The sequence below is a fragment of the Lynx rufus genome, unplaced genomic scaffold (genome assembly GCF_022079265.1).
Source record: "Lynx rufus isolate CCGP_SWC_20201006 ecotype Redwood Valley unplaced genomic scaffold, mLynRuf1.p SCAF_7, whole genome shotgun sequence".
NCBI classification, from domain to species: Eukaryota; Metazoa; Chordata; class Mammalia; order Carnivora; family Felidae; genus Lynx; species Lynx rufus.
In genome coordinates this window covers 80,357,440-80,371,163 of record NW_025814889.1, presented here as the reverse complement: position 1 = coordinate 80,371,163, position 13,724 = coordinate 80,357,440, and the positions used below count along the sequence as shown (strand labels likewise).

General features: G+C 52.5%; 1 long non-coding RNA gene across 2 annotated transcripts; it reads left to right on the top strand.

Moving 5' to 3' along the window:
* The first annotated feature begins 1,707 nt into the window (after positions 1–1,707).
* Positions 1,708–8,620, top strand: LOC124502679 (uncharacterized). 2 transcript variants are annotated; one of them, XR_006959980.1, is made up of 2 exons: positions 1,708–4,137; positions 8,317–8,620. It is a non-coding gene; the product is annotated as an uncharacterized LOC124502679 (long non-coding RNA). The 2 variants fall into 2 exon arrangements; XR_006959979.1 differs by having other exon boundaries at positions 8,314–8,620.
* The last annotated feature ends 5,104 nt before the right edge of the window (positions 8,621–13,724 follow it).

Below are 13,724 nucleotides of genomic sequence, written 5' to 3'. Positions count from 1 at the left end.
GGTGTAGAGAAACCCTGTGCCCTGGCAGGAAGTTTTCTGGGGCATGGAGAGAGAGAAGGATGGCAAAGGAGGATTTTTTTTCTCACCAATGAACATGCCCTTGCTGGGGAGGACCAGGCCTCATCTTCACCCCTCTCTCCCCCGCGCAAATACAGACAGGCCAACCAAAATTACAGAAGATCCCTCCAGCACAAAGGACTCATTTGACCTAAGAGCACACTGAGGCCCAAGGTCACAGGGCGGAACAAAAGCAGTCAGTCTGCAGCCAGCCTCTGCCAGCAAGGTCAGCGTGGAGGCTCTCGGGGCTGGGGGCGAGGAGACAAGCCAGGGCGGTGTGGCCACCGGTCCCCCCCATCTCTAAACCGCCTCTTCGGCTCCGCGTTCTGGTTTTGGAACCAGATCTTGACCTGCTGCGCCTCCAGGCCCGCTGTGCTGGGTTTGAGGCTGGCATGGCTGCAGGAAGAAGTCCTTCTTCCAGCTCAGTCAGCTGCTTCTCCTGGGAGAAGCTGGGCGCAAGGGGACGGCTGAACCCCCACCTCCCTCCGGGGCACCACTGGGGTCCTGGGCAGCCGGGGTGGGAGGCCAGGGCCCAGGTAGCCCCAGGGGAAGCCAGTAGGGCGCCCGGGCGCCTGGGAGACCCTGGCTGGGCCACCGCGGCCTCTCTCCCTCCTCCTTCCCTCCCTGTGCACCTCCAAATCAGGATCCCCTTTCTGTTAGGCTGGTTTCCGGCTCTCCTTTTCTTTTTCTCTCTTTATTTCTCATTCCCCCCCTTCTTTTGTTCTCTTTCTGCCCCACCTTCGCTGTTTTTTTCTCTATATTCTTCCCTTCCTTCACCTTCCTTCTTTTCTTCTCCCCTTTCCCCCCTTTCTCTTTCTGTCTTCTGTTGCTTTTACTTTTTTCTTTCTTGTTTCCTTCCCTTTTCTTTTACTTTCTAGCTCCCTCCTTTCACCCCTTTGCTTTCCCTTCCCTTCGTTTTCCCCCCTCACAAAACAGGCGAATCCTGCACCTTTGTTCTGTCTCTTATCAAAATTTTTTCATCTTCACTTCTCTCCCACTCAGCCTCCGGGAGGCCCTTCCTCTGTCCCCAGCGCTGGGGCTTTTTCGAATCTTTTCTTCCCTCGCTGGTCTTTTATCTTTGTGGTTCTCAAATTTTCTAGTCCTTTGTGCTGTTTCCTCAACCTTCTTTCCTTTGTTTCTAAGTCCTCTCTCTGCAATGGAAATTTAGCCTAAAACTGCCCCCTCCTCAAGCTGGGGCTCTGTCCTGTGTCAGGCCAGCCATCCTTCATGCCATTCTTTGTCGACTTCCCCCCAACTTGGGGGCCAAATGCAAGGGCCCAGGAATGGGACGGTTCCCCCTAGTTGGGAAGTCAGGGCTGAGTCCACAGCTCCCCACTACAGGCTTAGAGGAGCCTTGCCAAATTGTTGTCTCTCCATCAATCCTAATAAAAAAGAGAAAGAGGAAGAAAAGAAAGGGAAGAGTAAAAGAGAGAGAGCCCCGCAGATTATGGGAGGAGGTAGGGGGAGTGTTGGGGAGGTAGGGGCAAAACAAGACTGGATTCATCAAGAGGGGGACAAAGCCCAGAGCCAGGCACCTCCTCTTGGTGCACCCAGCGCCTAGGCAGCTCCCCTATCAGTTCTGGGATTGGGGCAGCCCGAGACCTTCCACTCAAGTCCTCTGGGCTGGAGAGGTGGTAGGGCCACAGAACGGGAGGAAAGAAAAGGGCTTAGTTTGGGTATCAATCACCTTCATGTCTGTCCCTGGATAGTCCTTCTCAAGACCAGGTCCCTAGGCAGTGCGGGGCTGCGACCCTCCTAAACCTCTTAGCCAGGAGGGCCCAATTCCGGGGGCTCGGGTAGGAGCAGGTGCCGGACAGCCAGCCGCTGCATCACCAGCAGAAAAACCCCGGGCGCAGCGAAAACAAAGGCCTGGGCGATTCTGCAGCTCCTAACAGAGCAGGGCCAAGCAGCCTCTGGAAGTTCGGGCTGGGCAGGGGCCAGGGACACCACGCGCTGGCGTGGGAATTGTCCCTCCTGGGATGCACAACCCCTCCTGGCCCTTTCCAAGAACTGGTTCAAATTTGCCCTCAGCATCCTGCCTGGTTTTTTAGGGCAGGACGCACAAACCTCCGGTGCAACGGAGACCATCCGGTTTGGGCCGGGCCTCCCCTTCCAAGAACACAGGGCTCTGAGAGTTACTCCCCCACCCCGCCCCGCCCTGCCACTGCACCTGCAGCGGCCTCCGCCCTCACCTGCTTTCCCACATCACGCCGCAAGCCCCCGCCCTGGCTTGCCTACTCCCCCCACTCTCAACCCGGGGACCCCCAAGTTCAGTCGCGCCTTCCCAACCCACCCTCTGCAACTTGACTCCTTTTAGAAGAGCCATCTCTTCCTTCCAGGACTTCTCTTGTGTGTAGATGAGGGGCAATCTCAGCTCCGGAACTGGGTAAGGGGCTCATCTCTTTGCCCTCCCTTGAGCGCTGGAGAAAGTAGGAAGATTGTGCTGGGGGTGGGGGGTGGAGGGGAGAAGCACTCCTCTGACTTCATCTTAAGGAGATGGGTCTCTGGATCAAAATGGGTTTACAAGGAAAAGAAGAAGAAATGTGGGAGTTGTTCCCTCTCTCGTGTCATTATTAACTTAAAATAATGCCCGCGAAAGGTCCCGGGGCAGCAGGGGCGAGGTCTTCCCGAGCTGAGGCTCTAGACTGATAACCCCGCCCCCCACCCCAGCAGAGTGGGAAACTATTTTCGGCTAGTACTTCTCTCCCTTTCCGCCGGGAGACCCTGTGGGGGATCTCCAAGCGTCTCTAAGAGTTTGCTGGGTGAGCAGGTTCGGGACACTGACAATTCACCCTGACTGGGAGATAAGCAAACAGATCCTTCCTCCAGTATGGGGATCACCGCAGCCCTCCTTCCCACATTAAGCGTCAAAACCCCAACTCTACTCTCTTCTCCACCTTCCTTCAAAAAACTTTCCTGAAGTTTCCGCCAAGTTGCGGTTGGGGAAAGAAGAAACCAGACTCTTTGGGTCTCCAGGCCCCCAATTTCTCCCGTCCTCCCCAGTTTCACAAGTAATCCTCCTACCTCTGCCAGCTGCCACCGGAGTCCCCAAACTCGGGGGAGGAAAGTCGCTCTGGACCCATTTATTTGACAGATGCCCTGCCCCAACCCAAATTCCTCCAAGGGTGGGCAGATTAGTATCTGCCGGTAGGGGAAGCGGGATGGAGTAAGGAGGAGAGAGACAGAGAGAGGAGAGACAGATTGTCCTCAGGCGGAAACGCACGCACCCCTCCAGAGCCCGGCTCACCTGCCCCAGACGGACTCCTCTTGATTTTTAATCCGTTTAAAAGTTTGTCCTTCTCTCAAACAGTCCCAGGAGGGGCGCAAATTTGGCAGTCGGGGTGCCCCTGAGGGCGCAGGCGCCTGATCCGGAGCGAGCCCCAGGGAAGCACCTTCCCCAAAGTGTGGGCTGAAGCAGTGATCCGGGGAGGATATTCAAGCGCCCGGGACAAGGGGCCAGGCTGCTTGCCCTGGGACCGCCGCGGGCCGAGTGGGCGCTGTAAGAGGGAGTGGCCAGCGGGGCCGGCTCGGCCCGGGGAACTGGGAGGAGAGGACCCTGGGTCCCTGGCGACGTCTGTTAGCTTCCTCCAGTGTGTGCCCTCCCGGGTGTGTCCCAGCCAACAACATTCTTTCAACCCCTTCTGGGCCGGCCACTCAGGGCCGGGACAAGGCGAAGAAGGAGAGTGAGGGGGCGAAGAGACCCCCCCTCGTTAGCCCCTCCCTAAACCCCGCGCCACCGGTCCCCCCCTTTCCTGCCCAGAGCCAAGGGACAGACAGAGAATTGCAACTAGAAATTCGATCGATTGGTACGAGGGACCACGTGGTCCAGGGTTGGCCAATGACCAGGACGCCCGGGATGAGCTAATAATGGAAGCAATTTGTAACTTTCAGTAGCTCTCTAGGCCTGAGTACTGGAGGGAGGGAGACGCGCCGAGGTGGGGAGGTGGGTACCCCTAGTCCTTGTACTCTCCTCTCTCGAGCAGGGGCACCCGGAGGCCCTATTCCTCTTTATCCCCAACACGGAGACACTCGCAGGGTCCCGCGCCCACTTCTGTACGGCGGCCGCCGCTCCAGAGCAAGGTAAGCCGGTCTTCCACCCCTGAAACACCCCCTCCCCCATCCTTTCTGGCACCTGCAAACTACGTCCCCCTTCCTGCCCCATTACGCAATTTAAATCCGATTTTCTTTTTCTCGCAGTTGAAAGGAAGGGATCCTTTTATTTATTGTTTGTTTGTATAATCTGTTTCAGATTTGGGCAAAGATTAAATTCGGATTAGTATAGTTTTCTCAGGGGAGGGTGGGTGGTACTTTTTAGATCAATTTTGTATTTCCTTCTTTTGGGGAGGAGCATTCTACTTACGGAGAGTTTACTTTTCTTTGGGGGTGAGTTACACCTTCTGTTTTTGCAAGTTTCACTTCTCTGATGATGTCAATTTCCCGCCTTTCTCCATCCCATTTTTCAATTTCAATATTTACCAATAATCAGTTAATGGACCTCAAGTTTCTTTCTTTTTTCTCCTTCCTCACTCGTTTTTTAGCTGTTGCTGAATCTCCATGATTTTTTTTTCCCTCCGTGTGAAACTGTTAGTCTTGTGTTGATTTCTCTTTTTGTTTGGTAAATGAATTTATTGTTTGGGAAGCTCTATGGGGGTGTGAACAAGGTCTCTTTTGATTAATTCCAACCCCCTCCTCTTTTGAAGAATAATTTACTTGAAGTAGTTTATGCTTTATCCTCATTTTTGTTTAATCTCTCAATTTTGATGTATTTTACCTCCTTTTAAAACCTGACTTGTTCTTTAAATTTAATCTTTACATGTTAAACCGTTTTTAGAGTTTTTATTTAATAAACTTCACCATTTTATACATTGGCTTACCCTTCCCCAGCCTCCTTTGCACTCCTTTCTCCTTCATTTCAGGACCCTCACCCCCAACCTCCACAATTCCCAGCTTCAAATTTGACTCACCCTGCCAGCCAAAGAGGGACACCTAGGAAGAAGCAATGTCCTGCTTGGGTCAAAGCCTACATTCAGGGTTCTAGTTCTCCCCCCCTCCCCCATCGAGCCAGCAAAATCAGGGAAAGAAAAATTTCTGTTTGACTTTTTAGTCTAGGACTCAGCTCTTTCTCCTTGCCTTTATCCTGGGCAACTTTTTGGTACACAAAGTTGAAATCTTAATTCTCATCTTTTCCCTAAATTCTAAGAAAAGTACAAGCAGATCTTTGTACCTCCCCTAAATGTCAGCAGCTAGCTTAGGGTAAGCCTTTTGGGTTTCTTACCTTCTGGAAGAGGATTCCCAGAAGAAACACAATGTTTAGTCCTCTCTTTTACTTTTGATTAAGGTGGAGGTGGCAGGGATCAGGGCACCCCCATTTTGATCTCTGGCTCTGGCTTTGAACGGACACAAAGAAGGAAGGGCGAGCTGGCCTGAGACTCGATCACTTCTGGTCGGAGAGGTCTGGCTTAGGATAGTTTGGGGTAAATCTCACCTCTGAGGAGATTCTTATTTAGCAGTACTGTGAAGTAAACCATCAAAATGGTGTGATGAGGTTTTCAGCCTCTTTAGATCCAGTGCAAGTACAAAAATCAAATTGTTAGAGTAATCTGTTTCCCCAAGATCCACCTCCTGCGACTTTGTCTGTTTCCCGGAGGGAAACAGAACCCAACTGGGCAGAAGTAAAACTGCCACTGCCATTGCCCCTCCCCTCCGGGTTCTCCAGCTCCGTCATCACATTGACATTCTGGGCACATTTGGCCCAGCCCCCGTCCCCCGCTTCTCCCAAGTATGAATCTAAATTACTATTAATAAGGGGCCGCTCCAAGTTAATTGGCATTAAAAGAATTCATTTCAATTTGTTAATATTAAATGAACGCTCTGCACTTTAGCTCCCTTCTTCGCCCTGGATTCCCAGATGAGTGATGGCAAGTGGGGGTGGGGGAATAGAATGAGGATTTTATTTCTGACTCTCCAGCCTAGTCACTGCGGTGCCTCCCCTGGGGGCTGGAGATCAAGGCTCAGTGGAGGGGCCTGATTGGGGAACGTCCGGTGCTCTTTTTTTTTTTTTTTTTAAGTGAAATTCATCTGATTCTGTGGGAGCTGCAAATGTGGGAGAGGGCAGAGGGGAGCTGAGGGAGAGGGACAGTAGGGTTTGGGGGTAGTTTTGGTGGAGGGATGGGGGACTGTGGAGGGGTGGGGGTGGGGGAGTGGGGAGGAAAAGAGACGGAAATGCATGGGAGTGGTAGGAGCATAAGGGTTGTGGGCTGTGGGGGTAAAGCATATTTGTCAAGGAAGGTGCTAAAACCCACCTAGAGAAGGAGGAGCTGGGGGTGAGGGTGGGAGATGTGGGGTAAAGCAGCTAGGGGATCTGAAGCTATCTAGCTGTGTGACTTTCGGCAAGTTGCTTAACTTTGCTCCCTTAAGTTTCTTGATCTGTAAAACTGGAATAATATTAACAGTAGCTATCTCAGGGGTTGTTTGGGATTTGATGAAATCCACGTGATGTGTTTTCCACGGGGCTTGGCACCTGGAAACTACCAGTAAATGCTAGCTCTTATTATAAAAATTTTTTTCTAACATTTATTTATTTTTGAGACAGAGAGAGACAGAGCATGAACGGGGGAGGGGCAGAGAGAGAGGGAGACACGGAATCAGAAGCAGGCTCCAGGTTCTGAGCCATTAGCCCAGAGCCCGACGCGGGGCTCGGACCCACGGACCACGAGATCGTGACCTGAGCTGAAGTCGGACACTTAACTGACTGAGCCACCCAGGCGCCCTGGTGCTAGCTCTCATTATAGCAGAATGGTTAAGAGCATGGATTCTGGAGCCCGACTGCCTGGTTTTGAATCTCAGCCCTGCCTTAGGCTAGCTGTATGACCTGGGGCAAGTTACTTTACCTTTCCAGACGACAGTTTCCTCATCTGCAAAATGGAGTTAATAGTCCTAGTGCACAGGCTGTTGTGGAAGTGAAATGAGTCCGTGTGTGTGACGTGCCTGGAACAGTGTCAGTAGAGTGGGCACTGTGTCAGCATTAGTTATTATGGATGTTGCTTTTCTGACCTGAGAAGGTTGGAGATAGAGGCGTGGAACCCCTTCGAGGTTAAGGGCTCAATGGATTCTCTAAGCCTGATCAGCTCAACCCACTGATCTAACAGCTGGGGTGTACACAGTGGGGGCAGGAGAGAATGAAGCCCTAGGGCTCTGGAGGCTCGGATGCCTGAGTTCTTCCCCAGCCTCTGCTGTGGCTCTTGGCTTGGCCGTCCCTCTCAGTGCCCAGAGACTTCAAGGGGAAGTCACTTCTTTTTTTCCCTGTGGCGGCCATGCTGGGGGAACTACTTTCTCGGTCTAATACCCCCCTTGAGTCAAGAGTGAGTCTCTGGAGTGGGGGCTGGGGTGGGAAGTGGCTAAGTGGGAATGTTTTGGAATGCTTAGTTAGGGAAGACTTGCCGGAGGTGGAAAGCACAGATCCAGGTGGGTTCAGGTGGGAAGGCAGTGAGGACGGGGGTAACAAAGAGGGCGGGGGGGGGGGGGATGGTACACTGGCCAGGAAGGGGAGGGAGAAAAGGCCACGCAAAGGCTGGATGAGGCCAGGGGGCAAGGATCAGGTTGGCTTTGCTGGCGCCAAGTAAAATCGGTTACGTTTCTTGAAGACCTACTCTGTGCCCGGGCACAGCGTTATAGACTGGGTGTGTCCTGTTCGATGCTCACAACAACCCTGACAAGTGAGTGTCTTATTCCTGTTTCCAGAAGAGTCTGTTGAAGCTCAGAGAGCTGCCCCATTTCGGGTCACACATTTGGTAGCTGGATTTGCCCGGCACTGACCCCCGTGCCTGAGCTGCCTGCAAAGCATGGCCTCCTCCCTTCCCTGGGGCTCGCCTCCCATTCCTACTGTGTCCCCGCGTTTGTAGTCACACTTAGTGACTGGGAACAGAGGGTACAGAATGGGACAGGACCACGAGAAAGCGGCAGATGGGCAGTGGGGGCAGAAGCTTGTCTCACATGTTTGTGAAGAAGATGGATGGAGGGGTATTCTCCCTGGAGCAAGGCCTCCAAGTCACTGTCCTGTGACTGCTGTTCTTGGCATGACAGCCATCGGGGAGCACAGTGACCTCATGGGGGATCACATTGTTTTCTGGACTGTGGTCTCTAGCCCCCCTCCTTTGAGAGGGGAAGGGGAAGAGGGTGGTTCAGGTGTGGGTCTGAGCCCTGGATGAAGACCACTAGTTGTTCAATAAAACCCCTTCTCTCCTTGTTGCTCGAAAGCAGACGGCCTTGCGGCTGGACACCCATTTCGTGGCTGCACTTGCTGCCAGGTGTGGCCAGAGGGGAGTGGGAGCCAAGTAATGTCATCAGACCCTTAAGACATTGGGTAAGTTCTTCTTTCGCGAGCTGGACCCGATGCACCTGGGACTGAGCTTTGACCATGCACTTGAGGAGAAGTCCCTAAGAGAGAGCAAAGCAACCACATGGAAGGAAGCCACGTCTCCGACTGACCAGGTGGAACCGAACTGCCTGCCGTCGAGAACTGCTCCACTGAGACTGTTACACGAAGAATAAACTTGGTTTCTCTAAGTTCCTGTGTCTGGGGGCCTCTCTCTTTTTTTTTTTTTTTTTTTTTTTAAATTTTTTTTTTCAACGTTTATTTATTTTTGGGACAGAGAGAGACAGAGCATGAACGGGGGAGGGGCAGAGAGAGGGAGACACAGAATCGGAAACAGGCTCCAGGCTCTGAGCCATCAGCCCAGAGCCCGACGCGGGGCTCGAACTCACGGACCGCGAGATCGTGACCTGGCTGAAGTCGGACGCTCAACCGACTGCGCCACCCAGGCGCCCCTGGGGGCCTCTCTCTTACGGCAGTTTTGCCTTCGTCTTTCCTGACGTACCTCCTTACACCAGATTTGTGGTTCAGACTCACCGGCAGGATCACATCAGGTCAGGGAATAGTTACAATAATGACATGTACTGAGTGCCAGATATGACGCACGTTAGTTAATATAACCCTCGTGACAGTCCTCCGAGAGAGGGATCACTATTATTCTCACTTACACGCGAGGAAACTGAGGCCCAGAGGAGATAAGTGATGTGCCAGTGGATACACAGTAAGTGGTAGAACTGGGGTCCCAACCTCGAGTGTGCAGAGCCCGAGTTCTCTATACGGGGCAAGTCCCCTCCTGCAGACGGAGAAGGAGGGGACCTTGGAGATCATGTAACACTTGGCCAGACCCCTTCACAGTCATGACAGGGGCCTCGGCATTTCTCACCCCGCCCTCATTTGAACCCAGGAAGTTCAGCGGGACACCCCATGTTAGCTGTTGGGTTGCTCCTTAAGATTTTGAGGGGCGCCTGGGCGGCTCAGTGGGTTAAGTGTCCGGCTCTTGATTTCGGCTCAGGTCACGATCGCCCAGTTCGTGAGTTCGAGCCCTGCATCGGGCTCTGCATTGATAGCGGGGAGCCTGCTTGGGATTCTCTCTCCCCTTCTATCTGCCCCTCCCCCGCTCATGCTTGCTCGCTCTCAAAATAAATAAACCTTAAAGAAAGGATTTTATTTAGAGAAAGGACCCCATAGCTAAAACCAGTTTTGACCCCCGATCGGTTTCATCTCCCCCCCACCCCCCGCTTTGTTACAGATGAGGCCCAGAGAGAGGACGTGACTTGTTTAAGGTCACACTTCGTTTTTCTGTCCATTTTCTGAATCCAAGATGAATTCTCTTCCCACCCCATCAGCTGCCTCAACCAGCAGCAAGGACAGAAATAACCCAAACCAGGCAGGGGGCCTGTATCTCATCTGATATGCTTCGGGATAGCCAAGCCATGCTTCCCTAATTTCCCCTGTGCCCCTCCTGTTGGATATCTGCCTCAGAGACCCGCCTCTCTGGGCCTGCACCTTTTCTCCAGCCGCCTCCTCACGCAGATGGTCAAACATGCGGAGGGAAAGGAGAGCAGGGGCCAGAGCCAAGATCCCTGACTCCTTCAAGTCTTTCCACATTTATATCTCCCTCCTCCCGCCCAGGCCCCTTCTGAGTAGCCCACCAGGGAGGAGAAGGGGGAAAACTATCATAAATTTCCCCTATTTATACAAGAAGACAGAATGTTTCTTGTGCCAGAAAAAACACAGAGAGGGAGCTGTCAGGGGAGAAGAGACCCAGCCCCATACCTTCTGGGGCCAATTTATCTTCCCGAGTCGTGGCTTGGGGGCTACCATAACCCTGCCTGTGTGATGTGCAGGCTCTGGCTTGAGGGCGCAGCCAGGACTGACAGGCCTCGAGCTTTGTTTCTGAGCACAGCCCTCCTGCTCCCTCTCAAAGCCCCTTCCCCTCCTCGCTTGCTCGCTTGCTCTTTAAACAGGTTTCTTGAGAAATAATTCACATACCGTACAATTCACCATTCAGGCGTATGATTTGGTGGTTTCAGTGTATTCACAGATAACGTGCAACTATGAGCACAATTTGAGAACTTTCATCACCCCCGAAAGAAATCTCATACCCGTTACTTATCACCTTCGTGTCCCCCCAGACCCCCTCCCAAGCCCTAAGCAACCACTAACCTGCTTTCCGTCCCTGTCGATTTCCCTGTTCTGGACTTCCCCGTAAAGGGAATCGTGATGTGTGGTCTTTGTGATTGGCTGATCTCGCTTAGCGTAATGTTTGCGAGGGCCATCCGTGCTGCAGCGTGTAGCAGTACTTCGGCGTAGCTCAGGCCTTTTCACGGCCGAATAATATTCCATGGTATGGATATGCCTCACTGTGTGGATCCACTCTTCAGCTGATGGATATTTGGGTTGTTTCCACCCTTTACTCTTATGTCTCTGGACAGCCTGGATCACACAAAGTGAGGTCTGTGGGCAAGAACGAGTGTGTCTTACATGTGGGAGCACCCGATATCCACAAAAGCAGGGCCTTACTTAGGTCATGTCTTCATGTTAGTTACGTACCCACTAGCTGGAATTTCCCTCCCTCTGTTAAGTTACTAAGAAGGGGCTGCTCCTTCCATTTGCCATCAATTCTTTTTTTTATCATCCTTATTTTGGCCACTTGCTGTATTCCTCAGAGTGGGGGACTCGAACCCTTCTCCAGGTCCTTTAGAGACACCTAAGCAGTTGCATGGATATCTTCCCACTGGGGAAAAGGTTCCTGGAGTCTGGGCTCCAGTGATCCTTCGGTATCTCACAGCTGAAGGAAGGTCTGTGGAGGCTCCAGGTCAAGGGAAAGTTTTGTTCCTGGAGGCGTGACTGAGCCCAGAATGCAGGCCTCCTGCCCCTACCTCCTTTCAGTCTTTTACTTTTAAAAAAACTGTAATGTTTATTTTAGAGAGAGAGAGAAACAGCACGAAAGGGTGGGGGAGCAGAGAGGGAGGGAGACCCAGAATCCGAAGCAGGCTCCAGGCTCCGAGCTACCAGCACAGAGCCCAACATGGGGTTCGAACTCGCAAACCGTGAGATCATGACCTGAGCCGAAGTCAGACGCTCAACCGACTGAGCCACCCAGGAGCACCCGCCATTTCAGTCTTGCAGACGTGCCTTGGGCTCCGTCTGTTCACTTACCTACCTAGCCAGTCTTCACTAAGTATCCAGTGAACTCCACAGACTCCGCCACCGACCCCGTAAGCCTCGCAGTTCCGGTGGTGAGAGCCAGACAAATACGAGTGAGCAAAATAACGGCAAGTTGTACAAATTCTGCAACATTTGCTGAATGAACGAACGCATGAACCCTTAGTATGTTCCCTGGAAAGAAACTGTAAACATCGGAGTTATAAATCACTTGTGTCGCCACCACCTTTCCTGGTGTAGATAGATGTCAGCCCTTCTCCATCCCTCGGAGGGGATGGTGTGCGGATAATGCAAAATGTTAGCTCAAGTGGCTGCCGTTTATTGGACTAGCCATGTACCAAGGGAGTTATATATGTCACCGATTTTCACCCTTTTAATTAGGTATAATTATCCCCATTTTGACGATGAGAAAAACTGAGACTCCAAGAGTCTTTGAAATCCCATAGGTAGCAGTATATGGCAGAACATTTGTACTTTGCTCTGGGATGTGTATTTGTTCTCATTCCCAGCTCTCCACATTCAAGACAAACCCATTTCTTTCCGAGGCCCTGGTACAGAGGAGCTGGCCGCCCTCCCCTGTCCTGCCCCTCCTGCTCAAAGGAAAATGGGCCGACACGGAGGTGTGTGTCCCTCTCTCACAGCTTGTGTCCACTGGCTATACCTGCCTCGCAGGTGGGAAGGGAAGGACCAGTCATTTCCCTTGCTCTGTGGGAGGGACCCGTGAGACGCCTGGATGTTGTCAACCAAAGACTCGAACAGGCCAAAGAGCTGACGACGTTGGCAAGAAGGGGCCTCCATGAGGCAGATAATCAGAAGTTGACGACTGGGGCGCCTGGATGCCTCAGTCGGTTGAGCGTCCAACTTAGTCTTGGGTCATTGTCTCACAGTCCGTGGGTTCAAGCCCCGCGTCAGGCTCTGTGCTGACAGCTCAGGGCCTGGAGCCTGCTTCAGATTCTGTGTCTCCCTCTCTCTCTCTGCCCCTCCCCTGCTCATGCTCTGTCTCTCTCTGTCTCAAAAACAAATAAAAACATTAAAAAAAAAAAAGAAGTTGACAACTGACAGTCCTTGAACATCCCTCCCTGCTGCCTCCTGCTAAATCAGGCCGCTCCCGTGGTCTTGACGACAAATAACAAGCTTTCACACGTTCTAATTTTCACATGCGTTAGCTCCCTGCTCACAACAGACCTGCGGGGTAGCTAAGGCTGGCCTTGTTCCAGAAAAAGAAAGTTTGTGGGGCTAGCGTCCACAAAGCGTCCTGCTCAACTTCATGTAATGAAATTTATGTATGTAATGAATTATGTATGCAATGTACGTATGTAATGACATTATTTATGTATGGACCGCGTACTCTGAAATATTTCACGACTGTTAGCCCATCTCCTCTTCTCTACCACCATATGAGGTGGGCATGAGCGTTAGCCGCAGTTTTTTAAGATGAGGAAACTGAGGCACAGTAATGGAGTGTCTTGCCCCAGTCCGCATAGCGGGCGAGTGGTAGAGCGGGGAGGCGGAAGCCAGCTGCCTGGCCCCACGGTCTGCGTGTAATCGCTGCACCAGGTGGGCTCGGCACAGCGACTGCACTCGGGAACTCTAGTTTGTTTTTCTGGTGACCCCCCCTCCCCTTCCCCCTGCCTCCCTCAGTCTTTATGGCCCATTGGAAAAAAAGCGAGCCAGAGCTGTGGCTCCCAGGGTGACGATCCTTCAGCTGCCTCTTTGGCACTGTCATTCTGGCCTCCTATCTCTCGCCAAAGGCTCCAGCCGGGAATACCGCAGACGGTTTGCCATGGATCAAGGTTTCTCCGGAGGAAGAGCTCACAGGAAGGCTGCTGGGCAAAATGATGTAACTTGCCGTTTCCCCCGTTGCCTCGTCGAGAGCGGCCAAAGGAAGTCACTGCATGTATGAACAGGTGCCATCAAAGCACAGCCTCTGGCCAGTTTGGAGACCTACGTGGGCTGGAGCGGCCAGTGACTCACTGGCCGCGTGGAAAATCTGAGGTGGCGGATGATAGAAATAACACTTCTCTAGGAGTGTGGCCTGTTACTCGCTCAACAGTGCTCCCTGACGAGGGCCCAGGGGTGTGCACAAGAGCTGTGACTAGGCTTGTTCATTCATGTACTTGTTATCCAC